Below are 22,617 nucleotides of genomic sequence, written 5' to 3'. Positions count from 1 at the left end.
ATACTACATGGGCTGACAGATACAACCGCTACAGAACTTCATGTGAATAATTGCTGTGACAACCTGTCAGGCTGGCAGGGTTCTTTATTACCAGTTAAGAGGATGCAGGATTGGGTGCAGGAGTTCGCTTTGCTCCGATTTGGCTTAGTTCAACCACTGGGAAGAAAATGAGTGTGATCCTGCTCACCACTGGAAGAAGAAAAGCTGCTTACCAGAGACAAATAGCATCCAACATCTAAAAATTTACACCTAGGAGATACTTATACATCTCAACTTAAATCTAAGGGTCATTAAACCACTGTCTTGCTCATTTAAAATGATTATATATTCAGGGTGAAATGTGTCCACTACCAGGAAGAGAGTGACTATGAAGCTACTATAAACCATTTTAGTCACTGAGATTTTATGAGCATTTTTACTTTCAAGATGAGCTGGGATTGGGGTAGAAGGAAGCAAATGTGGCAGATTGCAGTGTATTATGTTGATTTATCAGTCATAGAACTGTTTAGTCGTAACTTAAAAATTATTTTATAATGAACTTCATTATAGGACTGGGATTACACTTAAAGTAGACTGAGCATTACAACTGTGAATTTTTCATTCAAGAGATTGCAGAGTCCTATCAGACAAATAAGACATAATATATCTATTTTGTGGTTTGGGGGTTACCATAGTATTAAACAATGACAGAGTTTCCTTTGTGCTTCTAGTTCCTCAAAATTATTAATTGAAAAAAAAATGAAAATTTTCTAATTTATAAAAACATTCTCATATATTTCTCCTCATTGATTTTTCTGATCTAGTTTTAGAGGCTCTCAGGAAGGGCACAGCACTGTAGCATACTGGGTTAAGGCGCCACCTTAAATGATGGCATCCTATATGGATACAGGTTCAAGTCTTGGCTGCTCTACTTCTGATCTAGCTCCCTGCTAATGCACCTGGAAAAGCAGCGAAAGATGGCCCAAGTGTATGGCCCCTGTACCCACATGAGACCTGGATGGAGTTCCAGGCTCTGGGCTGAGCTGCGACATGGCCTAGCCCTGGCCATTGCAGCCATTTGAAGGGTGAACTAGAGGGTGGAAGATTCTCTCTTTCTCTCTCTCTCTCTATAACTCTTGTAAAATAATATAATCTTTTAAAAAACAGTTCCCAGAAAAAGGCTCATCAACAAAAAATGTACTAAAACTCCAGTAATATGTACCTTTTCATTAATTAGATTTTAACGACTGATAATTAACATTTGGCAAGTTGTACATTCAACAGTAACAAAAAATATGAAAATAAAAAATGCAATTCATGCTTTCATGGAGCTCTAAAGCCTGTTTATAAAATGCTAGGTAGATACATAGTGTCAACTAAAAATAGACATTTAAATGTACTGATTTGCTGTTCTTATTCAGATAAACCAAAGTGATCCATTAAATTCACTATATGCAGAGACAGTAGAAATAAAAGAAATATGAGAAAATTCAAACCAGATAATGTACTAAGTAGTTGACTACTAGCAGTAATAGGAGGTCTAGCAAGAATTCCACCTCAAAACAGACACTGTGCATATGAAGGATGTGAAAATTAAGAAAAATCCAGAAATGCACATTTTAGATGTCTTGAATTTTGATGTTAAAATCTATGTGTACACAGCTTAATGATCTGTGTATTCTTATGGATCATATCACTAAAATGAAAAGTGGAACTGAAAGAAGAAAGAAAACAAGGCACTTTATAATTACTCATGTTTGAGCTATTGATACAAACTAGTCGTATCTCCTCACTTTAGCTTTATAAATTTATTTCAGAAAGATGAATGTGCAAAATCTTAATGATTGGGTGAATCTTGGTGATGGCTATAAGAACCTTTTACATTATATATGCACTGGGAAATTATGAAAATAAAATAAAATGTTGACAGCCTCAGAAACATGCAATTCACATCTTTTTGGATGCAAAGTAATTAAATCAGCAAATATGCACTAAGAAATCTAATCACTGCTTAAAAATATCGGTCCACAAGAGATTCAATTAATTTTTGTGGAAAAAGTGAAGTTATTAAGTATTTGTCCATTAGCATTTCAGAAATAACACAGCCATTTTAACCATACAGCAGTAACAATGGCAGTTATTTTTTAAACACATGAGTACTTCAGAACTAGGTCAGTGGTTCTAATTGACTGGGGGATGCAATTTTTCCCCCACAACACAGAATTATAGGTCTAATTACCAACAGTTTTGAGACTGAGAAGCCCTGCCCTCGGCTGTTCACTTTACACAACTTAATTACATTTATTGTTCTCAACAACTCTACTGTGTAGCAGTACACTTCACTTTGTAGATGCAGAAATTTTGAAATGGAAAATTTAAGTAATTTGACAAAAGAAGCAAAGAAAAACATAGTAATGAAGATACTGGTATTTGAATCTAAGTCAGCTTCTCTGGCTACTATGTTGTCATCCAGTTAACTTTCTTGCCACTGCCTTCAGGACATGCAGTTGATGGGAGACTATGTTAAGCAATGAGGCAGTTTTTATAAGCTCCATCTTAGCCTACTTAATTATGTAATTGCAACTGCCTTGTGCATGATTTCCAGAAAAGAAAATTTAAGTACTGAACAAGTACTTAAGTAGCGATCACTAATCAGAAACTTTTTTTTTTTTTATCAAATATCACCAGAAGCTTATGGGGACCAGAAAAGTGAACTCTAATTTCCAAAGGATGGTATACAGATGAATGTTCAAAGCATGTATGAAATTCAGATTAAATAGAGAAAATAGTTTATTTGCCCAAAATGACCATCTGTTGAATTAGTTCCTTGTTTGACATTGGCAGTAAAGAATGAGACTGACATTAGTACTTTTACAAACCCATTCCAGGCCTGCTCACTTGGCAAAAGTCCTTATTTCTTAAACAGCATCAAACACAAGCACAACAGACTCTGTTCTAGAGAAAACATACCAAGTGTAAACTCTAACTTGTGTTAATACGGGCAAACCAAGTCCTATACATCTAACATTATACTGGCTCCATCAAGTTGGTCTTCTAAGAAATAGTTACAAACTCTCTTAGTATCACAAGCAGTAACAATGAAAATCATGAAAAATCAAAGAAACCAAAACTTGCTTGAGCATCTCTGAAAAAGATTCAGTCTATTAATTGCTAAATCATAAATCTAAATAAATGTATTTATTTCTCCATCAACATACAAATAGTTCAATCCACATTAAGATGATAGGAGAAAAGCATAATGTATTTTGTTTTCAAGAAAATTATGTGATTCTGAGGAAAATAAATTGTTTATTTCTAGTCTGTTTTCATGTTATATATATGTATGTATTATACATTCATGTGAAGATATATATATATATGTAACAGATATGTGACCCATATACACAGAAAAGCAACAAGAAATATGTATTGCAGTGTAATTTGGCTGTAAACTGAGTTGACAAAGTATAATCATGGGATGTAATGGTATGAGAGGAACATTTAACCAACACATTCTTATTAATACAGATATGTGGTTGAGTTTAAGGGAAAAAATAGTAAGCTTTTTCTGAAAACTATGATGACCCTTTTTAAGAGAAAAATAATATCACCAGTTGTCCTATATAAGATTGTGTTGCTTAATTAAAAGACAAATGTGAAAAGTAACAGATATTCAGTAGACACACACACACACACACACACACAGAACTGCTGTGTGGGCTGTAGCTTAGCAGGTGCTTATTATATACTTAAATCCTATTTTAAAGCTGTTTACTCAGTTACATCTCTGTTCTTGTAACAGCATTATTTATTGTACTGTGTCCAGCATACCACTCAAGCACTATGTGTCTAATTTTTATTTCATGGACTGTATCTTTCAGAAGAAAGAGGTTAATATTTGGCAAAAAATAAACCTAAGAAATACGCCATTCTGGAGATTTTTTTTCTTCTCATCAAGTTGGATGCTATCCTGCTAAGTCTCATAGTAACTATGAAAAACAGAAAAAGTGGCAATCCAGGCACGCTTTGGCTGAACTGTGGACTCTCAGCTAAGATACTCTATTACAATGCTCTTGGTTATTCATTTCTTTGGACACTGTTAATCATTCTGGATAAGAATATTGCTGGAAAAGATCATTCTAATTTCATATGTCTGAGTAATCTCATTCAAATAATTAAGAACAAATGGACCACTAACACTTTTGTTAACTTAAAAATCTCAAATCTTAAAAAAAAATAAAAGAAGGGAGGGCCTATGGTGCAGTTAACTGCGGCCTGCTGCCTTCGGACTGCAGCTTTGGCATCTCATACAGGCACTGATTCAAGTCCCAGCTGCTCTGCTTCCAATTAAGTTACCTGCTGATATGCCTGAAAAAAGTAGCAGATGATCGCCCAAGTAACTCGGGCTTTTGCTACGCTCATGGGAGACCTGGAAGAATCTTCTGGCTTCAGCCTGCCTGAGCGCCCCCCAGGGCTGTTGTGGCCGTTTGGAAAATGAATAAGCAAATTAGAGATCTCTCTCTCTCTCTCTCTCTCTCTGTCTGTGACTGCTTTCCAATAGAATAAAATAAATCTTTAAAAAAAATATTGGGGTTGGCACTGTAGTATAGTGGGTAAAGCTGCCACCTGCAATGCCTGCATCCCATATCAGTGTCTGTTCGAGACCCGGCTGCTCCACTTCCGATCCAACTCTCTGCTATGGCATGGGAAAGCAGTAGAAGATGGCCCAAGTCTTTGGGCCCCTGCACCCACTTGGGAGACCTGGAAGAAGCTCCTGGGTCCTAGCTGCAGATTGGCACAGGTCCAACCTTTGCAGCCCAATTGGGGAGTGAACCAGCACATGTAAGACCCTCTCTGCCTCTTCGTCTCTCTCTGTGTAATTCTGACTTTCAAATAAATAAATCTTTAAAAAATTTTTATAGTTGGTGTTATGGTGTTATGCCAGTATCTTGGCATGAGGATACTGGCAGATATGACATGCTTTTGTACAGTGGGATGGTATTTAGAAATTTTACTAGTGTTGCTCTGGTTTTTCTTCCTCCTTATTCTCCAAGATGCATTTTTTTTTTTTTTTTTTTGACAGGCAGAGTGGACAGTGAGAGAGAGAGACAGAGAGAAAGGTCTTCCTTTGCCGTTGGTTCACACTCCAATGGCCGCCGCGGCTGGCGCACTGGGGCCGGCGCACCGCACTGATCCCAAGGCAGGAGCCAGGTGCTTTTCCTGGTCTCCCATGGGGTGCAGGGCCCAAGCACTTGGGCCATCCTCCACTGCACTCCCTGGCCACAGCAGAGAGCTGGTCTGGAAGGGGGGCAACTGAGACAGAATCCGGCACCCTGACCGGGACTAAAACTGGTGTGCCAGCGCCACTAGGTGGAGGATTAGCCTAGTGAGCCGTGGCGCTGGCCTGTTATGGAACCCCATCTAATTTTAAACAATTAGTTTGGCTCAGTTTATTGTTTTTAAATGACTGGGAAATGATATTTTCAAAAGTAAAACAGAATTATAGAATGTAACAACCATATTTCATAATTAGTTTCATGAAGAAATCAAGATAACAGAGAAACTTTAGTATTGATTCATTTGAGTTACAAAGAGTTTTGTATTGTTTGAAAGAAAACAATTAGTAGCCAATAAAGATCAGTCTGTCTCTCATTCTACTACTGTATTTGGAAGAGCAGTCTTCTATGACTGTAAATTGAACAAACCTATCAATTCAAACATTAAACCTTGCTATCTTGCTTTTGAGATATATTGATTCCATTTTTTTCTTATTTTTTTTCGAAGTAAAGGCTCACATCTTTTCACAACTGAAATATTCCAAAAGTTATCCTAACTTTTCTCCTTGTTTTTAAACTCTATGTCTTTCCTATCAGTCAGATTTCCCGCAATAAATTGAAAACATTCCAGGCTAGTGTTGTGGTGCAACAGGTCAAGCTACCACCTGCAATGTCAGCATCCCACATAGGTGCCTTTTCATGTCTAGCTGCTCCACTTCTGATCCAGTTTCCTGCTAATGCATCTGGGAAAGCAATGGAAGATGGCTCAAGTCCTTATGCCCCGACAGTAATGTGGGAGACCTGAATGCAGCTCCTGGTTCCTGGTTTTGGTCTGACCCAGTCTGGGCATTGCAGCCACAAGGGGAGAGAAACAGCAAAGGGAATATCTGTGTTTAGTGGTAAATGGGGGAATGTCTCTCCCTCTCTCTTTAACTCTGCCTTGTAAATACATAAACAAATCTTTAAAAACAGAAAACACATCTACATGACAATTAAAGATCCTAGATCCATTAGGAGAATGCTGTGGGAACTGCAGCCAAGTAAAAGAAACAGTCACTCAACAGGACCAGTGGAAACTGGTGGATGAATTTGGCCACTGCTAAAATGTCAAGGTTGCGCAAGAATGGAAAGAGAATGAATACATAGCCTAAGATCCTCATCTGCCACCCTACAAGGCCCTGCCAGTACATCGTGTGTAACACAGCACAAACGAGTTAGCCCGACTAAAACACTCTGTATTCTGAGGAACACTGATGCTAAACATTTTCCTTGATAACCTTTCAGTAGGATAAAAACCAACAAGGTAGGGAATGAACTAAAGTAGCAGAGTCCAAAAGAGTTAAAAGGGAAGAGATAAAGCAAACAGAAACCAAGGAAAAATCTAAGGTGAAATTGAGCAAAGATTACAAAAAGTATAAAGGCTGGGGAGCGCATGATAAAATCAGGTGATGGGAGACAGTGGCTTCACATGTTACACAAAGTAGAGGATCATTATAGTGGTCAGTGGGTGGGTGGATAATGGTTTCTAGTTTATGAAGAGTAGAGGGAAGAGTGGGTGGGTGGGAAAACGCCCAGGGTACACTAATCTCCAGATAATGACTGCTGAGTCAGTAGTTTCAAACAATGACAAAAAGACTGTGCTTTATATAGCCATAGGAATACGGCCACCTGCCCTTTATCAAAAATTATGTCTCCTTCTGCATCCTTGTTTGCAGTATCTTTTTAAATAACTAATGCCTCGGAACCATCAACAATAAGCTACAAAGGTTTCATTCCATGTTCACCTCCATGAATATTTTGCTGCCTACTCTTTAACACAGCCATGTTCAATAGTATCAAACAGTATTACAAATAAAATACCAGGCAATTAGATCTAAATCCATTGTTCAAAATGAATAAGAACATTAAGAAATTACAGGAAGAGCAAATGTGACCAATATTTCCAAATAGCATGATGGGATACTAAAAATTTATTTTCCATTAAAAGGTAGCATAGGGCTTCAATGAAACTTTGTTATGGATGAAAAGTAAAATTCTTCTAATCAGCAAGCAAGGGTACCTCAAAAAGTTCATGGGAAAATGGAATTAGAAAAAAAGTTTATTCTGTTACAGAAAATTTTTGCCTATTTTTTATCCTTAAAAAGGCAATGGACATGCAGGCATTTGGCATAGCAGTTAATATGCTGGTTAAGGGACCAGTGTTGTAGTGCCAGTGGGTTAAGACATTGCCTAAGACAACTGCATACCATGTTGGAACCCAGTTTGAGTCCCTCCAGCTCCCTGTTGATGTGCCTGGCAAACAGTATCAGAGGATGTCCCAAGTACTTGGGTCCCTGCCACCCATGTAGGAGACCAGGATGAGGTTCCTGGCTCCTTGTTTTGACCCTGCCCAGTCTTGACCAATGTTGCCATTTGGAGAGTGGACTAGCATGCATATATATGTATATCATGATATATATATATATATATATTTGTATCATTCTCTGTGTGTGTGTGTGTGTGTGTGTGTCTGTATGTCTGTCATCCCAACTTTCAAGTAAATAAATAAATCTATTTAAAATATTCTGATTAAAACACTCATGTCCCACATTGTAGAATATGAGTTCAGTTCCTAGCTTTGGCTCCAAAATCCTGCCTCCTGTTAGTTATGATCATGGGATACAGCAGTGATGTTTCGACTCGTTGGGTCCCTGCCACCCACATAGGAGGTCTGGAATGAGTTCTCAGCTCCTGGCTTCAGCCTGGCCCAGTCCTGGCCATTGTAGGCACTTAGGACAGTGAAACATGAAACAGAGATAGGATCTCTCCCTCTCTCTCTCCCTCTCCCTCTCCCTCTCCCTCTCTCTCTCTCTCTCTCTCTCTCTCTCTCTGTGTGTGTGTGTGTGTGTGTACCTCCCTCTCTCTCTGTAATGAGAAAGGTTAGTGAATGTGGCAGAGCAAGATGGCTGCTGATTAAGCTGCCCAAGGAACCACCTTCTGTAGAAAATGGCAGTCAGATGAGAGACACCAGTACCTTGTGTTAGTGTAACAAGAAGACAAATCATATTGCAGAAAACAGAAAGGAGAGGTCCCTGAGTCACTCTTCCTCAAGCACCAAGTAGCACAGTGTGGAGACAGCTGTCTCTTGTTTGGCACAGGGAGAGGAATTGAATCCCAATGCCAGGACTATTGTGAGTGACAAAATTCAGGGTCACTAGGCCCAAACCCACAGAATGAGTACTTGGAGCTCTTAGAGATCAGCAACCTCCACAACCTCTCCCCTCAATTTCCAAAGAAAGCAGAGCTAGACTAGCTGTTGCTGATACAACAGAAAAGGGTGCTTAGGACCTCTTTGTGGAGCTCAGAGCCTAGCTCATAGCCCGAGAACCAGCACCTATAAACCCCAAAGGCTTTTACTCCTCAGCCAGTGCTCCCAGATGAAGCCTCTAGACTTATTTCAGCATGAGAAAGAGGCCCGCACTCTGGTGGGATAGTCTGCCTTAGGCATGTATTAGTGCCAGCCTCAAGAAGTATTGGCATGGACCTGTGAGAAATTGTGAGGCCTAGTGAGTGCCAGACCCACGAGTGACTCAGCCTAGTGCCAGTCAGTGTGGCCAAGTGGCTGCCGTTACCACCCTCCTCCAATATTGAGCACACAGCCAGAACCAGAGAATTGTGACTTAGGAAAGTATAGCCCAACCTGGGACAGATGATAATATACCGTATCCCTAGCAAGTACATATGGACAGTCTTCAGACTTGCTCCAATATCAGGCAGAGGGATAGATTTTCTTCATTTTGTATCACCACCAGACTCAAGTGAGTCTCAAATGACCTTTCAAGATATTAACTGGTGACTGCAGACCCAGGTATGATTTGCCTGGTGTCTCGGGGTACCTGAGGTGCTGCTTTATCACTCTTCCTACAACCTTAGATACATAGCAGGAACCACAGGACGTCTAGGCACTCAGTGTCATGCTGATGAAACCCAACACGGAGAGACCCTATGGATTGCTGTTCCAGAGCCTGTGCTATAGACAGGGCCTCTGGACCTACTTCTGTGCCAAGTAGAGTTATGTGGCTCCAGGTGATCAGAGTTTTACCTCAGCCAGGGTCAGCAGACAGATTATAGTAAAGTGGGCTTCAGTGTTCCCCTGCAGGCTATATTGGCCCTTGTGGGCTGTGATTTCCAAGTGTGATGTAGCATTGTTGGACAAGGACTAAAAGTGTGAGCTTATGCTAGCGTCAGTAAGAGTCCTGAAAGGGTGGACACCACATTTCGGGTGCATCACCAGTTCATCAAGAACAACATACATTTTTGGGAAAAAAAAAAAAAGAATCAAGAGGATCGAATAGAGCTTATAGAAATTTTGGGACAAATGAAAGGGCAAGTTACTAAAGTTCTAGAAGGATTTCATAATTCCAAAGAGGTAGAAAGTATATCAAAGAGATAACGATAGAAAGCTTTCATAACATACAAGAAGATACAACTATCCAGTGGTATAACAAATAAAGTCTTTATATAATGGTAAAGATTTAAATTCAACAAGAAAAAAGTGAAATTATAAGCATATATGCATTCAATGTTAGAGAAAATCCATAAAAATAAGAAGAAGAAAAATGGAGAATTAGACTCCAATACAGTGAGAGTAGTGGACTATAATACTTCATCCACAGAAATGGACAGATCGGGGCTAGTGCTGTGACATGGTAGGCTAAGCCTCCACCTGTGGCACTGGTATTCCATATGGGTACCAGTTTGTGTCCTGGCTGCTCCACTTCTAATCCAGCTCTCTGTTTATGTCCTGGGAAAGCAGTAGAACATGGCCCAAGTGCTTGGGCCCCTGCACTCTTGTAGAAGACCTAGAAAAACCCCTGGCTCCCAGCCGTAGAGGCCATTTGGCGAGTGAAGCAGTGGATGAAAGGCCTTTCTCTCTGTCTCTCCCTGTCTGTCTGTAACTCTACCTCTCAAATAAAATAAAATCTTAAAAGGAAAAAAAAAAACCACAAAGGAAATGGACGGATCACCCAGATAGATGAACGACAAAGAAACAGCAAAGTTATAATGTACTTTAGACCAATTTGGCTTAACAGACATCTACAGAATATTCCACCAAACAGCTGCAGAATATACATTCTCTCATCGGCTCATTGAACATTCTCCAATATTGATCATATTTGTGTTTTATTTTGTCACTAATTAAGTCTCAACAAATTAAAAGATATAGAAATCATATCAAGTACCTTCTCTGACAATACAGTAAAACTAGAAATCAATAAAAAAAAAACTTTGGAAATGACATAAACACAAACAAATTGAGCAACTTACTCCTGAAAAGCCAGTGGATCAAGGAAGAAATTGTGAAAAAACTAAAAAAGTTTCCTGAAAGAAGTGAGAAATGAAAAAACAACATAGTAAAACTTATGGGATATAGCCAAAGCATTATTAAGAGGGAAATAAATAGTAATCAATGCCTGCAACATAAATCAGAAAGATCTCAACTAAATAAAATATTGCTGTACATATTTCTGAACTAAAATGAGTAGAAGGGAAGAAATAGTAAAGCTCAGAGCACACATTAATGACATGAATACTAAAATGTACAAAAATAAATGCAATGAGCACCTGGTTCTTTGTAAAGATGAAAAGATTTAACAAACCCTTAAACACATAATATCAGAGATAAAGAGAGTTCTGACTGGCACAACAAAAATAAAAAGGACTATAGAGATCACAATGAACAAATGCATGTCAATAAATTTGGAAACTAATAAGAAATGAACACATACCTAACCAAGATTGAATCATGAATAAATATGAATCTAAACAGATCAATAACAAGCTGTGAGAAAGAATCAGTAATAAGTAGTCTTCTGCAAAGAAAAGTCCAGGGCCAGATAGCTTCAGTGTTGGAGTCTACTGAACATTTAAATAAGAATTAACAGAAATCTTTAAAAATGTTTCAAAATTAGAAGAGGAAGTAGTACTTCCAAACTCATTCTATAAGGCCAACATTATCTTTGCACCAAAATAAGACAAGGATACAACAAAACAAAACAAACACAAAAAGAAAGTTAAGGCCCAAATTCTGATATGCAAAGATGCAAAAATCCTCACAAAATACCAGCAAATTAAATTTAACAACACATTAAAAAGACTATTCACAATGATCAAGTGGATTCATCCTTGGGATGGAAGAATGGTTAATAAAAGCAGAATACATAAACCACATCATAAATAGACCACATCAACAAAATAAAACACAAAAATCACATAATCGTCTCTGTAGACGCAGAAAAGGCGTTTCATAAAATTCAGCATCTCATTATGATAAAAACTCTGAAGAAAGTAGGTATAGAAGGAACATACCTCAACATAATAAAGGTCATATGTACGAGGCCAACAACAAGTATACTGAATGGGAAACAGCTGAGGGCTTTATCTCTTAAGATCTAGAACAAGAAAATGATGCCCACATTCAAAACTTTTATTCAATGTAGTATTGGAGGTCCTAGCCAGAGCAATCAGGCAAGAAACACATAAAGAGAATCCAATTTTGAAAAGAAGAAATCAAATTGTTATTGTTAGGAGGTGACATGACTCTTTACAGAGAAAATCCCAAATACTTCACCAAAGCATATTAGAAGTAATAAATAAGCAAAGTTGCAGGAAAAAAAGTCAACAAGCAAAAATCAGCAGCGTTCTTTTTTTTTTTTTTTTTTTTTTTTTTTTTTTTTTTTTTTTTTAAATTTTTGACAGGCAGAGTGGACAGTGAGAGAGAGAGAGAGAGAGAAAGGTCTTCCTTTGCCGTTGGTTCACCCTCCAATGGCCGCCGCTGCAGCCGGCGCACCGTGCTGATCCGATGGCAGGAGCCAGGATCCAGGTGCTTTTCCTGGTCTCCCATGGGGTGCAGGGCCCAAGCACCTGGGCCATCCTCCACTGCACTCCCTGGCCATAGCAGAGAGCTGGCCTGGAAGAGGGGCAACCGGGACAGAATCCGGCGCCCCAACCGGGACTAGAACCCGGTGTGCCGGCGCCGCAAGGTGGAGGATTAGCCTAGTGAGCCACGGCGCCAGCTCAGCAGCGTTCTTATGCACCAATATTAAATTACCTGAGAAAGAAATCAAGAAAGCAATCTTATTTCCATAGCTAAAGAATAAAAATAAAATAACTAGAAACAAATTTAACCTAAGAAATGGAACATCTCAACAATGAAAGTCATAAATCACTGATGAAAGAAATTGAAAAGTCACAAATAGAAAGGTATCCCATATTCACAGACTACGAGAATCAACATCATTAAAATGTGCAAAATACTCAAAGTAATTAACAGATTCAATGAATTCACCATCAAAATACTAATGACATGTTTACCAGAACTAAAAAAAAAAAAAAAAAAAAAAAAAAACAAAAAACAAAAAAACAAAACAAACAAAAAAAAAACTTGGTAAGCTTGGTTTTGAGCCACAAAAATACCAAGTAACCAAAGTGATGTTGAGCAAAACAACAAAAAAGCAGAAAACATTATATTACCTGACTTTAGAAATGTATTCATAAATTATAGTAATTAAAACATCAGAGTATTGACATAAATATGTATACACACACAGTGTATATATACAATGGAGAGTAGAGATCCTGAAAGTAAACCCACAGTCTGCATCTAACTGATCTTTGACAAAGGTTCTAAGAAGATGCAGTGGTTAAAAGGTTAGTCTTTTCAGTAAATGGTACCATGGTAGATAAATACCACATACAAGAAAATGAAACTATATCTTTACCTCTCAAAATGTTCAAAAATGAACTCAAAATAGGTTAAAGACCCTCATAAGACTGGGAAATACGTAACTACTAGAAGAAAACAGAGAGAAAACACTTCAGGAAACTAGAATGGACAAGGGTTTTTCTGCATAAGACTGCAGAAGCATAGAAACAGAGGCAAATAATTGAAAAATGAGATTTCACCCGACTAGAGAGCTTCTGCACAGCAAAGCACCAAATCAACAAATCAAATTATATAATGTGCAAAAATATTTTGTGCAAAAAAGCTAGATTTTGCACGGAGTTAATACCCACAATATATAAGGAACTCAAAGAACTTAACAACAATAAAGTAAATGCTCAATAAATTTTAAAATGGGAATTGATACAGACATTGTTCCAGGGAAGACAGACAAAGGGTCAACAGATACACCAAAAAATGAGAAAGGCCTCTATTCAGCAGAGAAATGCATGCAGATCAAACCACAATAAGATATCACCTCACTGCAGCTAGACTGAATTTTTAATAAAAAGAAAAAACTATCAAGTGCAGACACTCATTTGGAGACAAAAGTTATTCTTAGTCACTTTGGGGGGTGATAAATTAGATAAATTTGGCAAATTAACAAAAAATCATATGACCCAGCAATGCTATGCTTGGTATATATTAAAGGGAAATGAAATCAGTTTACAAATTATCTATTTGCACTGTTGTGTTTATAACAATACTAGTCAAGAAATGTAATAGTCAAGAAATGGAACCAGCATAAGTTTCTGCACTGTTAAATGGATAAAGAAAATGTGATACATAAACACAGTGAAATACTAGTCAGTCATAAAATGGATGAAGTCTTGTCATTCACAACTTCAGAGATGGAACTTGAAGTCATTGTGGTAAATGAAATAAGTCAAGCACAGAAGGGCAAGTGTTTCCTCATCTTATTCATACATGGAGTCTAAAACGAAGGTGATTTCATAGATCTCACAGAAGTCAAAAGCGTGATGGTAGTTACCAGAAGCTAGGGAGGGAAGAGGAGAGGCAGGAATGGGAAAAGGTTGATTAATAGGCATAAACCTATAATTAGGTAGGAAGAAGTTCCTGAGGGTTCTTTGCAAAGAAAGGTGACTATAGATAATGTTAACATAATGTTCATTTCTTTAAAAAATCCTACATTGGGGCCGGTGCTGTGGCACAGCGGGTTAACACCCTGGCCTGAAGCACTGGCATCCTATATGGGCACCGGTTTGAGACATGGCTGCTCACTTCCAGTCCAGCTCTCTGCTGGAATAGCAGAAGATGGCCCATGTCCTTGGGCCCCTGCACCTGTGTGGGAGACCTGGAAGAAGCTCCTGGCTCCTGGTTTCAGATCTGCGGAGCTCTGGCTGTTGCAGCCATCAGGTGAGTGAACCTGCGGACGGAAGACCTCTCTCTCTGTCTCTACCTCTCCCTGCAACTCTGTCTTTCAAATAAATAAAATAAATCTTTAAAAAAATATATTGTCACAAGTGTACTCATTTTTTTTTTGACAGGCAGAATTACACAGTGAGAGAGAGAGAGACAGAGAGAAAGGTCTTCCTTTGCCATTGGTTCACCCCCCAAAATGGCCGCTACGGTCGGCACCTGCGTCGATCGAAGCCAGGAGCCAGGTGCTTCCTCCTGGTCTCCGATGCAGGTGCAGGGCCCAAGCACTTGGGCCATCCTCCACTGTCTTCCCAGGCCACAGCAGAGAGCTGGACTGGAAGAGCAGCAACTGGGACAGAACCAGCGCCCCAATCGGGACTAGAACCCAGGGTGCTGGTGCCGCAGACAGAGGATTAGCCTAGTGAGCTGCAGCACCTGCCAAGTGTACTCATTTTAAAAACTAGACTTTGCCTAGAAATACACTCTCTAGATAAGGATACTGCTGTCTAATCTTTGATATTAAGCAACATTGCTTCATTCACTTGGTAAGAGTCTATTCCCATTGCTTTGCAACTTTTCACTTTCTACATGGTGACAAAACCTTCCCAGGTACTTGGAAATGGGTTTTCTAAGCCTAACTATCAGTACTAAACACTAAGAAGTTAATTCAACACACATATGCAATGGGATGTAACTGTTAGTGGGCCCTAATGAAAGCTGACAGCTTTAAAAGGTGCTCTGGCCTTGGGACAGATACTAAGTAGTGAACTGCATGGATTTACTTCTGGTCTTCTCACAGTTCTACAAATATAAATATGCTTCTGGAACAAAAAATAGGAGAGCATATGACATATTATAATCTTTTTCAAGTGTGTTTTAGGTAGACCCAGTCAAAAAGTAAAGGTGGAGATGGGGACTGACAGCAACCCTCTCCCTTGGCTCTAGTTCAACAAAGGGCAGACTGTCACTGAATGAATGGAGCCCTTTTTCCTGGATAAGAACATTGAATGCTAGTGAGGTGATGGAACCTGCTAAAGGAGGCACTAAGCGCTCCTGAGATAAATCTATTGGTCTTTAATCTGCTGATCCTTTGTTCAAACTCCACTGTCTCAAATTGGGATGGATGAAGTTGTTGAAAATGACTGAATACTCAAATGAGGGTAATAGTTAAAATTTCCTCATTTAAAATATGTTGGAATACATGTGACATTAACGAAAAGTAATCTATTTAAATATATGCTATTTCATGTAACATGTCTTATTCAAGGGACACAACAAAAAGGCATAATTGAAAATGCAACACTTTTTTGAAATGGCAGTTAATTTCAATTTATTTTACTGGTTTGGGAACATTTCTGTAGTAACTGAATTGTATTTTGCTCCCTTTCATTAACTTTTATTGTATAGTAAACAGCAGTGCATCAGCACCGATGGTATAAAATAGCCTGTGAAATCTACTGTTTGTAATGGACTGTGAATGACAGGGGTTTTTTATCCCAATAGTAATAAAATGCAATATCTCATCAAGATGGAAACACTCTGGGATATTATGAAATACTGGAAGGGGGTGGTATTTAGTAGATAGTCTCCCTTTGTTGGCTGACTTCAATGGATCTTTATTTTCTAAAGATGCAAATGTAATAGCTATCCAGTTTCAGGATATACTAGCATACAATATTCCCTTTGTCTTCTTCAGAGCTTTCTTTATGCCTTCAGAAGAAACCCCTTTAAATATAGTTTATGCTATTTTTCACAAGCAGCATGCTGAGATCTGGATTTCTTTTTGCAACATTAATTAGACAGTCGCTGCATGGGTTATGGCTTGGATTTATAAACCCAAACACGAATTTGTCCTCTCACAACACAAACTGGATTCCCAGAGCAATAAACAAACAATAGAGTTAGTCTACAATATTGACACTTTAATATTGAGGCTGTTTAGGTCTAAGAGTATACACACAGCCATTCTTTAAAAGAAAAGCCACAGTCAATATAATTGCATGAAATTTTAAACAATTTGTGCATAAAATGAAAGAAGGCTTAGTGATAGATTATAGTTTAGAATCACACTTAGCTATTACACTTCAGAAAAATTAGCAGTTATAAGTATATATTTTTCTAGCTTGCTGGATAAAATATATACATGATCAACTGATTTAACACAAGGTTAAATCATTTAGTGATACACAAATGAGTCTTGAAAAAAATCGCAAGAACAAATAGAAACTCAAGGTCAAACAACTTTTTCTTAGCTCATCATTGTGTTAGCATTGTTCATAGAATATTTTCAACCCTAATTTGTCAAGATACTACCTACATACCTAAGATATCTCAAGTACAATGGCACTACAGAAAATAAGAATAACTCAATCTGAATTTTTATATTTTGATACAAATAGTCAGAATGAAAGTTTGATCCTAAGAGAATTTTCTGTTATTTAATTTTCTTTTTTTTAAATGGAAAACAGAACCCCTAAAATGAGGCTGATATGCAAAGCTGTTGCTGGAGTTTTCCTCAAGAGATATTTGTAACTTGTATTTTATAGACTATCAGCTCAGAGAAGGCTGTATTTGTGGAAGGCAAAAAAAAAAAAATCAATGGCAAAATATCACATTTCAAACACTATGTGACATGAATTTCCAAATGAGTTTTAAAAGTTTTCTTACATACAGGACATGTAGCTTGCTTGGAAACAGCAAAGTGTATACTGAACTATCCCACTAAAGCAGGATGCTGCTGCCTGAATGGTATTATCTCCGAAGTATTCTGACTTTCTGATCTGATACCCTAAGTGACAGCATGAAAAGGTAGAGTCAAGGATGTGCATTATTTGGCCTAGTGTATGAAATGCCCATATCCCATATAGGAGTGCTTAGGTTCAATACCCACCTCCAGGTCTTCGCTGGCAGTGATGACTCAAGAGATTGGCTCTCTGTGTTCCCACGTGGGTCACCTGCACTGAGTTCTGGGCTCCTGGCTTTTTACCCCATCCAGGGGCCATTTCAGGTACTTGGATAGGGAACCAGCAGATAGAAGAGCACTCTCTCTCTCTCTCTCTCTCTCTATATATATATATATATATCTTATTGTCAAATGTCTTAATGTCCATTATTAAAGGACCCAGAGATTGGCCTTCCTCTTCTACCACATGGTGATATGGCAAGAAAGAGTCATTGAGGAAGCATACAGATGCATTACCACTGCAGAATCTGCCAGCATCATTTTTTAAGATTCATTTATTTATATGAAAGGCAGAGTTACAGAGAGGCAGAGGCAGAGAGAAAGAGAGGTCTTCCATCTGCTGGTTCATTCCCCAGATGGCCCCAACAGCCAGTGTTGCACTGATCCGAAGCCAGGAACCAGGAGCTTCTTCTGGGTCTCCTACGTAGGTGCAGGGGCCCAAGGACATGGACCATCTTCTACTGCTTTCCCAGGTTATAACAGAGAGCTGGATCAGAAGTGGAGCAGCTGGGTCTCAAACCTGTGTTCTTATGGGATGCCGGCACTGCAGGTGGAGGCTTTACCTGCTACACCACAGTGCTGGCCCCTGCCAGCATCTTAATCTTGGACTTCCCTGCTTCCAGAATAGGGAGCCATAAATTTCTATTATTTATAAATCACTCCATCTAAGTTGTTTTGTTAAAACAGCCCAAGTGGACTAAGTCACCAGGTATACATTTTAAGCAACATTATATCTCTTTTCATTCCCTCATAGAAATAAACCATATTTGGACCCAATAAGATATATGCTTTCTTTAACAGTCATTATATTCTGGTGGCTTAAGTTTTAATTTGTTTCTGATATCTTATTCTGTTTATCTATGTCTACTATTTAAATCAATAGAAGGAATTCAAGACTGTATATCTTTATTTTTACAAGTGTGCATTTATGCTGTTGTTATTAGAGGCTATAAAAAGCAGATATCACATCTTCCATTTTCCAAGAGGAAAGAAAGCAAGCTTTGGCACTAGGTAGTCTATGTTCAAATTCCGATTTTCCTGATTACTAGCTATGTGATTTTGGACAAATTAAACACTTTGAACCTATTTGTTTGCTAAAAGTAACTTTAATTGCACTTATCACATAGTGATGGTTTGATGGAATGATTAGAAACCTTGTATCATATCAATCAAACCCTTGAATCCAGTAGACTTCTTAAATAAGTAAATGAGTATTTTTAAGTGTATGATTTCTTCTCTTGAAACTCTAATTGCTAGTTAAGAACATGTCCAGTGAAAGTCTAAATAAGAGAATAGCATGTGTAAAACATCTAATGCAATGTTATACTCAAGAATGCAGCATTAGAAACTGGTCAAGCCACTATGGAAGTCAGTCTGGAGATTCCTCAGAAACCTGAAGATAACCCTACCTTTCGACCCAGCCATCCCACTCCTTGGAATTTACCCAAAGGAATTTAAATTGGCAAACAAACAAGCGGTCTGCACCCTAATGTTTATTGCAGCACAATTCACAATAGCCAAGACCTGGAACCAACCTAAATGCCCATCAATGGTAGACTGGATCAAGAAATTATGGGATATGTACTCTTTAGAATACTATACCACAGTAAAAAACAATGAAATCCAGTCATTTACAACAAAATGGAGGAATCTGGAACACATCATGCTGAGTGAAATAAGCCAGTCCCAAAGGGACAAATATCATATGTTTTCCCTGATTGGTGACAACTGACTGAGCACCAAAAAGGAAACCTGTTGAAGTGAAATGGACACTATGAGAAATGGTGACTTGATCAGCATAGCCCTGACTGTTAATGAACAACTTAATACATTATCCCTCTTAGTAGTTTTTTTTTTGTCTGTTCTACTTAATACTACTGGTTTAATTCTGTAATTAATACACAGTTATTCTTAAGAGTTAAAATTAAACTGAAATGTGATCCCCGTTAAATATAAGAGTAGGAATAAGACAGGGAAGACATGTACAATTTGGGACATGCTCAAGCTGACTTGCCCCAAATGGTAGAGTTAGAAACATACCAGGGGATTCCAATTCAATCCCATCAAGGTGGCACGTACCAATGCCATCTCACTAGTCCAAGTGATCAACTTCAGTTCACAATTGATCACACTGATAGGTCTAAGAGTCAAAGGGATCACACAAGCAAGACTAGTGTCTGCTAATACTAACCGATAGAATAAATAAAGGGGAGAGTGATCCAACATGGGAAGCAAGATACACAGCAGACTCATAGATGTCCTAAACAGCACTCTGGCCTCAGAATCAGCCTAAAGGCATTCCGATCTGCCTGAAAAGCCCATGAGAGTATTTCAGGCATGGAAAGCCAAGACACTCTGGCAAAAAAAAAAAAAAAAAAAAAAAAAAAAAAAAAAACCCTAAATGAAAGATCTCTAATCTCTATGAGTGAGATCCCAGTGGAAAGAACAGGTCTTCAAAGAAGGAGGTACATTTCTCTGAAGGGAGGAGAGAACTTCCACTTTGACTATGACCTTGTTTAAATAAGATAAGAGTCGGAGAACTCAAAAGGCTTCCATAGCCTTGGAAACTCATGACTGGAGCATAGGGAGATTACTGATGCCATAAACAGGAGTGTCAATTTGTAAAGTCAACAACAGGAGTCACTGTGCACTTACTCCTCATGTAGGATCTCTGTCCTTAATGTGCTGTACATTGAGATTTAATGCTATAACTAGTACTCAAACAGTATTTTTCACTTTGTGTTTCTATGGGGGTGCAAATTGTTGAAATCTTTACTTAATGTATACTAAACTGATCTTCTGTATATATAGAAAATTGAAAATGAATTGTGATATGAATAGAAGGGGAGAGAGAGTGGGAAAGGGGAGGGTTGCGGGTGGGAGGGAAGTCATTGGGGGGGTGGGGGAAAGCCAATGTAGTCCATAAGCTGTACTTTGGAAATCTATATTCATTAAATAAAAGTTAAAAAAAAAAGAATGAAAGAATGCAGCATTAGGGCTGGTGTTGTGGCACAGTGGAGCAAGATACTACTTGTGATTCTGGCATCTCACATCAGAGTGCCAGTTCAAGCTCCAGCTGCTCTGATTTTAATCCAGCTTCCTGTCTGGGAAGCAAAAGTACTTGGGTCTCTGCCACCCAAATGAGAGACCAGGATGGAGTTCACAGCCACTGACTTCAGCTTGAACAGATCTGGATGTCATGACCATTTGGGGAAGTGAACAACCAGATGGAAAAATACTCTTTCTCTCTCTCTCAGTTTCTCCCATGTGTCCTTCCTCCCTCTTTCTGTCACTCTGCCTTTCAAAAATAGACCAATCTATTAAAAAAAAAAAAAGAATGTAGGCTATTGTCTCCCTTGTGATTTTGATTGTTTACAAGTAACTCTAGAAAATGTTAATAACTTTTATGATAATACTTAGAACTGGAGACTACCTTAGCAATTTGAAATTTTTATCAAGTTAATGAGGAAGCATCAGGTTACCACAGATTTCCAAGTTCTCAGGCTTAAAATGAAGAATACGAATCTAAGACTAAACATGAAGATTTGAAAAATACTCTGAAATATTGATTGATCCCACTAACTGAGGGCTTAGAACTTTAGCTCTGGAATTACCTTTGATGCCATTTTTCCCAACACCCATGTTCCTATAGATGAAGTAACTGAAGCCAGATAAATTGCCTATAGTGATCAGGGTGAATAAGCTAGCTGGCAGCACATTCTACCCTAACCTAATCTGCATTCTTAGGTTCATCAGGCTTCTACATGATCCTAAAGGTTTGCTTTCTCTGGTTCGAAGTGATCCTTTCATTTAAACATCATTACTTCAGCAAGGCTTTATTATTTCTCATCCAAAATCTAAACATAAATTCACTGAGGGGGGGATATGGTTTGAGGGCAGAAGCAATTGGCCACAGATTTGTAGACCTACAATAAGATTATTATTCATATATTTGGAATCATTCTATTTTTCTTTAAGGACTTATATAAAAACTGCACATGCCAATCTGGAGACTGTCCTAAGAATGCCAAGTCCCTCAGTGAACCTATTTCATGTCTCAGGAGAAAGTATGAGGAAACAGTTGCCCTCATCTTCAATCTTTGATCCAGGTAAACTAGCAAGTGGCTAAAGTAGGTGTTAGGGAAAGATAAAACAGGATACTTAACCACATCTTTAGAATGCTGCTTTGCTGACCATGCTGTTAAAATTAACATATTTTACAATTATATTTTCTTACTGAATTTTAAGTTAGATTTACATTGGTACATTTAATTCTTTCAAATATATACAAAATATGATTTTGATAGTTATTGAAAATAGGAATTCTTTTCCCTACTTAACCATATGATACATATCATATGTACAACTCCATTACCAATATTTGTGCTATTTTCAGCTTACAGATCTCGCCTACTTTATCTGCTAAATCACTACTGAATCTAACACTGTATCTCCATCCCCATAGCTATAATCACTTCAAGCATTTTCTCCTAAAATACTTTAACAGTCTCTAAATTGGTTGCCCTTCCAGGGTCTTTCATTTTCCATGCTGTTGTCAAATCTAATAACAGCACTCTATCAACTAAATACCATCAATGGCTCCCTATGACCTAAAGGATAAATTCCAAATTATGTAGCATACCAGGCTTGTCACAATCTGGCCCCAATTTGCTCTTGTTCATCTAGTGTCATTATCTCTCTCTTATAAGACTTCCAGCCATAGCCAAATTGTGTAAACCCCATGCTGTTTCAAGATTCTGTTACATCTTTGCCCATGCTGTTCCCTCTGCATGAGGAATCCTTCCCATATTTTCCCTGTATGGCAAGCTTTTACTAAATCTCACAGACTTCTCAAAGATGTATGCACTCCAACAAAGACTTCCCCATACTTCCATTTTCACAATATTTTGCATACATTTAACCTCAATCTAAATTATGTCTTTCCCCTTGTATCAGTTTTTCTCATTGGACTGTGATAAAGACAGGGATTTAGTCATCTTTACAACACCAGGGCTAGCACAGTGCCTGGAAAGATCAAGAAATGTTTCTGACTGAGTGAATGAATGAATGGCTATAGCTTAAAGGAAAAAAAAAATCAGAAAAATTAAAGTAATGAACCCATGAAGATGTAATTTAAAATAAAAAATCTGACTTAATTCAGTAGCATGCATACAATTAATTGTACCATTATATTGTTAATATTATTTATATTATCAAAATAAATAATTAATATTGTTATTGTAGTGAAAACATGTAGA

The 22,617-nt window shown here is 38.1% G+C and overlaps 1 protein-coding gene across 4 annotated transcripts in view; it reads right to left on the bottom strand.

Annotated features, from left to right (window-relative positions):
* Positions 1-22,617, bottom strand: part of LRP1B (LDL receptor related protein 1B) — a 2,138,546-nt gene that overhangs the window by 234,869 nt on the left and 1,881,060 nt on the right. The window lies entirely within an intron of this gene.

Source organism: Oryctolagus cuniculus, chromosome 3, assembly GCF_051225735.1.
Source record: "Oryctolagus cuniculus isolate XC-2025 breed Fujian yellow rabbit chromosome 3, ASM5122573v1, whole genome shotgun sequence".
Taxonomy (NCBI): Eukaryota; Metazoa; Chordata; class Mammalia; order Lagomorpha; family Leporidae; genus Oryctolagus; species Oryctolagus cuniculus.
The sequence above is the reverse complement of the archived record's forward strand: the minus strand, read 5'-3'. Positions and strand labels throughout refer to the sequence as shown.